This window comes from Rhinopithecus roxellana, chromosome 3, assembly GCF_007565055.1.
Source record: "Rhinopithecus roxellana isolate Shanxi Qingling chromosome 3, ASM756505v1, whole genome shotgun sequence".
In the NCBI taxonomy this organism is placed as follows: Eukaryota; Metazoa; Chordata; class Mammalia; order Primates; family Cercopithecidae; genus Rhinopithecus; species Rhinopithecus roxellana.
In genome coordinates this window covers 94,004,734-94,013,728 of record NC_044551.1, presented here as the reverse complement: position 1 = coordinate 94,013,728, position 8,995 = coordinate 94,004,734, and positions in this window count along the sequence as shown.

Below are 8,995 nucleotides of genomic sequence, written 5' to 3'. Positions count from 1 at the left end.
ATGAACAAGCATTTACAAATTTTGGCAATTATAGTTTTTTGTGAGAGTTAAACAAATTTTGCTTTCTGACAGTATGAATGTAATTATGAATGATGTGTGCACCACATCCAAATGCAAGTAGATCTCTGACTTTAGAACACCATTTGTTTCAACATTCGTATTCATAATGTCACCAGAAAATTAATTGTTTCTTTTCAGTGTTGACGTTTTAAATTTATTACAGAATAATACTCAGAAATTTTTATATTTAACCTTCAGGAGGACAAATTTCAATAGTTTTACTTTGATTTCATAAACTGGATGGAAAAAGTTGAACATTAGACTGAACTGGTTTCCTGTTTGAAGCAGTTTATTAGTGATCTACACTTGGCATCAATCAACTGTAAAGTTTTTCCTCTTCACATAAATTGCTATCACTTTATCTACAAGAAAAAAAGAATGAAGGAAATGATCAAAAGTACAAGTGTGGTTTGATCTAAGTAAAAAGCTATCCATCGTAGAGCAATAGATCCAGTTTCTATAACCATACATTTTATTCTTAATTGACATATAACCGTCATATTTGTGGGGTACAGGGTGACATTTCAATACATGTATACAATGTATAATGATCAAATCAGGGTAATTACTGTACCCATCACCTCAAGCATTTATTATTTCTTTGTTTTGGGAATAATAAAAATCCTCTCTTCTAGCTATTTGAAAACATACAACAAATTATTAATTATACTTACCCTACAATGGTATAGAACACTAGAAATTATTTCTCTTATTTAGCTATAATTTTATACCTGTTAAGCCAACTCTCTCTATCCCCCAATCCCCTTTCCAGCCTCTGGTAATCACTGGCCTACGTTCTACTCCTGTGAGTTTAACTTATTTAGATTCCACGCATAAGTAAGAAAATGCAGTATTTGTCTTTTCTGTGCCTGGCTTATTCCATTTAACATGTCCTCCAGGCCCACCTATATTACCAAAAATGACAGAATTTCATTATTTTCTTATGGCTTAAGAATTTCCATCGTGCTTATATACTACATTTTCTTTACTTGTTCATTTCTTGATGGACACTTAGGTTGCTGTCAAATCCTGGCTGTTGGGAATAGTGCTGCAATAAACATGAGACCGCACATATCTGTTTGATGTACTTATTTCATTTGCGTTGGATATATACTCAGTAGATATATAGACATAGGAGATTGCTGAACCTCATGGTGGTTCTCTTTTTAACATTTTGAGGACCCTCCACATGGTTTTCATAATAAGTGTACTAATTTATATTCTTACCAACAGTGTGTAAGAGTTCCTTTTTCTCCACACCATCACTAGCATTTGTAACTTTTTTATCTTTTTGGTAATAGTCATTCTACCTGGGGTGAGATGATCTTATTGTCATTTTTATTTGCATTTCCCTGATGATTAGTGAAGCTGAGCATTTCCTTATATGCTCAATGATCATTTCTAAATCTTCTGTTAATGCCTAGTTTTTCATTATCGGAACGCTAAGCTAGTGGGAGTTATTTATATCCTACTGCTCAAGGACATCGCCAAGGTCTAATTTTTCACACACACAAAAAAATTGTAACTTCTGGCATTAATGGGTTAAGAAATCTCTATTCAGATCAATTGCCCAATTTTTAATCAAATTATTTTGGTTTTGCTGCTGAGTAGTTTGAGTCCCTTGTATGCTCTAAATATGAATCCATGTTGGATCAGAAGTTTGTAAATGTTTTCTCTCATTTTGCAGGTTGTCTTTATATTCTGTTGTTTCCTTCTCTATGTGAAAGCTTTTTAGTTTTATACATCCCCATTTGTCTATTTTTTTCTTTTGTTGTCTGTGCTTTCAAGGTCTTATCCATAAAATACTTTCTCAGACCAATGTCCTGAAGCATGTCCCCTACTTTCTTCTCCTAGTTTCATAGCTACATACTCAAATGTAAGAAATTCAGTTTTAATTATTTACATTTAAATATTTTGGGTTCATTTTTATATACAGGGAGGGAAGGTGTTTAGTTGAATTATTTTGCATATAAATATCCAATTTTCCCACCACCATTTATTGAAGAGACAGCCTTTTTCCCAGTGTACGTTTTTTGAGTATTCATTGAAAATCAACTGGTTCCATATATATGGATTTATTTCTGGGCTCTTCATTCTGTTCCATCGGTCTATGTGTCTGTGTTTATGCCAGTCCCATACTCTTTCAGTTCAAATAGCTTTGTAGTATATTTTGAAGTCATGTTGTGCAATCCCTCCTTCCAGCTTTGTATTTTGGGGGCGGGGGAGCGGGGCTTAAGATTGCTTTGGCTGTTTGGAGACTTATGTGGTTCCATAAAAATTTTAGGATTCTTTTTCTATTTCTGGAAAAAATGGCATTGGTGATTTGAAAGCGGGTAGTTTTCAAATAGATAACTTTGGGTAGTATGCTTATTTTAACAAATTAATTCTTCCAATCTATGGATATAGGATGTCTTCCCAATTGTGTTTTTCATCACTATTTTGTAGTTTTCATGGTAGTGATCTTTTACCTCTTTGGTTAAATTTCCTGTTAGGAGGCTTTTTGTAGTTATTGTGAATGGGATTGCTTCTTTTTATTTCTTTTTCAGATAATTTGTTATTAGTGTACAGAAATACTACTTATTTTTGTAAGCTGATTTTTTATCCTGCCAGTTTACTGAATTTATCAATTGTAAGTTTTCTGCTGGAATCTTTAGGATTTTCTATAAATAAATCATGTCATTTGCAAGCAGGAACAATTTAACATCCTCCTTTCCAATTTGGATGCCCTTTATTTTGTTCTCTTGCCTAGTTGCTCCAGCGAGGACTTCTAGTACTACATGGAATGGGTGGTAAAAAATAGGCATCCTCTTCTTATTCCAGTTCTTAGAGTCTTTCAGCTTGTTCACATTCAGTGTAATATTAGCTGTGAGTTTTTCATATATGGCCTTTACTGTGTTGAGGAAGATTTCTTCTATACCTAATTTGTTGAGAGGGTTTATCATGGAGATGTTAAATGTTATCAAACACTTTTTCTGTGTCTGTTAAGATGATCATAATGGTTTTGTCTTTCATTCTGCTGATGTAATGTAGCTCATTTTGAAATTTTCATATTATGAACCATTCTCGACTCCCTAGGATATGTCCCTATTGATCACAGTGTATAAATTTTTTACTGTGCTGTTGGATTTAGTTTGCTAGTATTTTGTGGAGGATTTTTGCATTTACGTTCATGAGGAATTTTTGCCTGCAGGTGTCTTCTTCTCTTGTGCGCTTCTCTGGTTGTGTCATCAGAATAATGCTGGCTTCATAGAATAAACTTAGAATTTTCTCCCATTTAACTTTTTGAAATAGTTTAAAAATAATTGATTTTATTTTTTAGTTAAAAGCTTAGTAAAGTTCAACAATGAATCCATCCGTTTCTTGACTCTTTTTGATGGGAGACCTTATATTGCCAATTCAATCTTTTACTCATTACTGCTCCGTTCAGATATTTTCTTTCTTCTGAGCTCAATTTTGGTAGGTTGTATGTGTCTAGAAACTTATCTATTTCCTGTTGGTTTTATTTGTTTGCACATAGTTGCTTATAATAGTTACCAATGATCCTTTGTATTTCTGTGGTATCAGATGTAATGTCTCCGTTTTTTCTGTTTTTATTTATTTGTAGTTAGCTTACCTGGTATGATTTGGATCTGTGATCCCACTAAATCTCTTGCCCAGTTGTAATTTCCAGTGTTGGAGGTGGGGCCTGCTGGAAGGTGATTGGATCATGGAGGTGGATTTCTCATGAATGGTTTAGCAAAATCCCTCTTGGCACTGTCCTCAAGATAGTGAGTTCTCATGAGATCTGGCCATTTAAAAGTGCATGCCACCTTCCCCCTCACTCTCTCTTTCTTGTTCCTGTTGCCACCATGTGTGTGCCAGCTTCCCTTTTGCACTCTGCCATCATTGTAAGTTTCCTGCAGCTTCTTGAGCACCCAAGCAGATAGCAGCATCAGGTTTCAGCCTACAGACCTATAAGCCAATTAAATTGGCTTTTCAGTATAAATTACCCAGTCTGAAGTATGTCACTCTGCCAATGCAAGAATGAACTATTATGCTAGATAATGGTTTGCCAATTGTATTTATCTTTCCAAGGAACCAACTTTTCATTTTATTGATCTTTTGTGTTTTTTCTAGTCTCTATTTGGGAGATATCTGCCTTATCTTTATTATTTATTTCCTTCTAGTAATGTTGAATTTAGTTCATTCAAGGTAATTGAGGTATATTGTTATCTTATTTGAAATCTTTTTATTTTCTGTTGTAGGTGTTCATTGATATAAATTTCCCTCTTAGTACTGCTTTTTCTATATCCCATAAGATTTTGTATGTTGTCTTTCTATTTTAATGTGTTTCAATTTTGTAAAATTTTCTTCTTAATTTTTTTATTGACCCATTTGTCATTCAGGAGCATGTTGTTTAGTTTCTATTTACACACTTTCTTAGGTTTCTCTTGTTACTAATTTCTACTTTTACTCCATTCTGGCCAGAAAAGATACTTGATATGATTTCAGATTTTCCAAATTATTTGAAAATTGGATAATGGCATAATATATCATCTATCCTGGAGAATGTTACATGTGCTGATGGGAAGAATGTGCATTCTGCAGCTATTGAAAGAAATGTTTGGCCCATTTGGTCTATAGTGTAGTTTCAACTGATGTTTCCATGTTGACTTTCTGTCTAAATGAACTGACCAATGCTATCAATAAAGTGTTGAAGTCCCCAAATATTTCTGTGCTACAGTCTATCACTCTTATCAGATATAATAATATTTGCTTTTTTTGTTGTGTGTTCCAGTGTTGGGTGCATATATATTTACAAGTATTACATATTCATGCTAAAGTCATCTCTTTAATGACCTTCTTTGTCTTTTTTAATGCTTTTTGACTTAAGGCCTATTTTATCTAATAGCTACTCCTACTCATTTTGCCTTTCCATTGGCATGAAATATTGCATTTGTCCATTGTCACACTGCTATAAAGAAATACCCTTTATAAAGAAAAGAGGTTGAATTTGCTCACAGTTCCATATGCTGTACAGGGAGCATTGTTGGGGAGGCCTCAGGAGACTTAGAATCATGGCAGCAGGCAAAGAGGAAGGAGGCACATCTTACATGGCCAGAACAGGATGAAGAGAAGACAGGAGGATGTGCTACACACTTTTAAACACCCAAGTCTCATAAGAACTCATTATCATGAGAACAGTAAGGGAAAAATATGCCCCCATGACCCAATCACATCTCATAAAGCCCCTCTTCCAAAACTGGGGTTTAAAATTTGACATGAGATTTGGGCAAGGACAAATTCAAACCATATCAAGTATCTTTTTTATCCCATTACTTTCAGCCTACGCATGTTTTTAAAGATGGAGTGAGTTTCTGGTAGGCAGCATAGAGTTGGGTCTTGCTTTTCTTAATCCGTTCTACTGGTTTATATCTTATCTTTAGGGAATTTAATCCATTTACATTCAAGACTATTATTAATAGCTGTGGATTTATTCCTGTCATTTTGTTAATTGTTTTCTGACTTTTTGTATATTCTTTGCTATTTTCTTCCTCTCTTATTGTTCATCTTTTCAGTTCTGTGATTTTGTGTTATGATGGTAAGGTTTGATTCTCATCTCTTTCTCATTTCTATTTCTGCTCTATCAGTGCATTTTACACTTTTCTGTGTTTTTATGATGATAGTTACCGCCCATTTACTTCCAGATGTAAGACTTTTTAAGTATTTCTTCTGCCAGCCTTGTGGTAATGAATTTCCTCAGTTTTTGCTTTTCTGGGAAAGCCTTTATTTCTTCATTTCTGAAGAACACATATGTAGGGTCTAGTATTTTTGAACGGCAGAATTTTGCTTTTCTTTTATTATTATGAATATATAATTTCATTTTCTCCTGGCCTATAAGTGTTTCCCTGTGAAATATTCCACTAATGAGGATTCCCTTGTATCTCTTGTTGCTTATCTCCTGCTACTTAAAGATTCTTTCTTTGTCTTTGACTTTTGACATTTTGACAATAATGTGTGTTAGAGGGTACATTTAGGTTGAATCTGTTTAGAAATCTTTCATCTACCTTGATCTGAATGTCCATCTTTCTCCCAAGATATGGGAATTTTACAGCTATTATTTTATTACATAGGTTTTCTATGCCTTTTCCTGTGTCTTCTTTTTCTAGAATACCCATAATATGAATATTTCTTATCATAATGGTGTCCCATATATCCTATAGGCTTTCTTTACCATTTTTTCTTTTTAGTTTTAGTTTAGTTTTGCTTTTTAGCTTTTTCTTCTTAGTTTTCTTTTTAGTTTAGTTTTGTTTTAACTGACTTGGTTATTTCATAAGACATGCCTTCAAGTTTAGAATGTCTTTCTTCTGCTTGACCTACTTTATTGTTGATGCTTTTGATCTTTTTTTTATTTCATTCATTAAATTTTTCAGCTCCAAGATTTCTGTTTGATTCTTTTTATATTTATCTTTTTGTTGAATTTCTCTTTCATAATATAAATTGTTATCCTCATTTTGTTGGATTTTCTCTCTTTATTGTCTTGTATCTGCCTGAATTTCCTTAGTATCATTATTTTGAATTCCTTTGCAGACATTTCATTTGCTTCCTTTCCTTTGGGGTTGTTTACTGGAAAATTATTATTTTATTTTGGAAGTGTCATACCTTCTTGCTTTTTATATTTCTGGGTTCCTATGTTGATACCTGTACACCTTGTGACACAATTGCCTTTCCTATTTTACGGAATACTTTTCATAAGTGAAGACTTTTTTTCTGTAGATGTGACTATTGCTGCAGTTGGGTAGGGTGCTTAGTAGGTGCAGTAGTGTAGTCTCTGTGATTTTATTGGTTGTAATCCAGTCAGCAGTGTCATCAGGTTCCTCAGTGACCTAGACTGTGAGCATTTGTGAAGGCATTAGTGTGTCTTTGCTGAGTTGGGGTCATCAGCAGCACTAGTCACCAAGAGGGATAGTCATTAGTTTCTAGAGGAACAGGTTACATGTAGCATCCCACAGCTCTATCAATAGCAAGAGAATGGTCACTGCCACCAGCAGCCACCTGGTGGGCCTGTCATCAGACCCAGGGGAGCATGTACACCACCTTCAGCAGTTTTGGTTTTGCCAGTCACAGGGTTAGCGTTACCAGTGGCAGTGAACACCTATGGGTCTCTCCTCAGTCTCTGAGGGAGCACACAGAGTACTTAGCTACTGTACCAATTGAGAGATTGTGGTTGACACTATTAGTGGGTGTTGGCTCCCCAGGTAAGTAGGCAGGCATGGTACTTCTCCTTGGGACAAATGATGCTGCATGGGCTCAGGTGACAGGGTCACAGTTGCTGGGTCAAGCTGGAGTCATGGTATTACATCCATTCTTGTAGGCGTAATGGGATAACAGTAGGACTCTAGGGATGTGGAGATGCAGGGGTTAATGAGCCCTAGGAGAGAATGTTCTTCAGCAGTGACTCTGCTTTCAAAATGATGTACCATAGCAGATTAGATCCTAAGGAACGAGACAGACCCAGCATGAGTTCCCTCTCTGGAGCAATATAGCCATCTGAACTCTAGGCAGCTCCTTATCCTGAATTTAGGTCCTGTGAGGACTATGAGTCTCTCAAGTAGCTAGTATTGGAGGCATTCAGAGTGGTAACCAGGACAGGTCTTGTGCTTACCTTTTTCCCACAATGGGTAGCTCTTCCTGGCTCTGGGACAATCCTGGCTGGGTGCTTCACTTCCCTCTCTATGCTGTTATCCTGAGTTAGTGTACCCCAGAGAATCTTGTCACTTTCTTGCTGAATTCTTGTATTCTGGAATTTACTCTTCTTTTAGTCACTCTGCTTGAAGTGCAATTACGTACTTCCTGTTTTTGGTCCTTTTTGGAGTAAAAGAGAAGCATTGAATAACTCTACTCAGGCATCTTGAGCTTCATACTTTTAAATCTGCAGTTATTATTATTGTGCTTTAAATATTGCATAATCTCTACTATAATTCCTTCTTTAACACATAAAATTTGTGGAAGTTTTTTCAAAATGATTTTAATTTACTCATCAATGAAATTTTTGTTTTACTATGGTTTTGCAAACATTTTATTGGTACTTTCAAATTCATTGATCCAATGGCATATTTAATACTAAATAAATTAATTGAAATTTTAATACTTCTATTATAGCACATGAGTTTTGTGTGTTTACAAATGAATTTTAAATTATTATGTAGAATGATATAATTATAAATGTGAAAAGGGATCATAAGGATCCCATACACAATAGCACTTCTTTTTCCCTCTACCATAATTTTAGCCAGTTAAGAGTTAATCACTATAGACAGGCAAGTAGAGACAAAAAACTAGTTTACAATTGTTAAATTGACCATAAGAAATGTGACTTAGTTGTCCTTGGCAATGACTTATTAGTATATGACTTCTGAATTAGGCAGACTTACACAGTTAGAATCACTGGCAATGCTGCTTTAACTGTGGGGGCTTCGTTCAACCAATATGGCATAAAGGAGGGAAATGGAGCGGAGTGTAGAATCGGTGAATGCAGATAGATCCTTAACAAGTGAAGAAACATGCTCAGTCTTCTCTCCCAACCTCTTAGACTTATATGTCTCTCTGCCTCAGAAAATAAAAATACATGAAGGAGCGATATAGTAGCCAAAGGAATCCCTTCTAGCAAATGTAATGGAGATTGCTTATTTTAACTGTGTTCAAATAATACAGTTACAATAATTCAAATGATTTAACATAATATTCAAAATATCATGTAATCTAATTTGTTTTTCATTTACTATTATAAAATTTTCTGAAAGAAATGAGATAACGCACTATTATTGTGGCTTGAAATATGTTGAATTTTGCTTTATATCTTTTGCATTCTGACTGCAGATACATATGAATTCATGACTGCTATAGCTTCTTGTTGGATTTTCACATTTATTTTTGTGAAGCATCCAGAACAGGA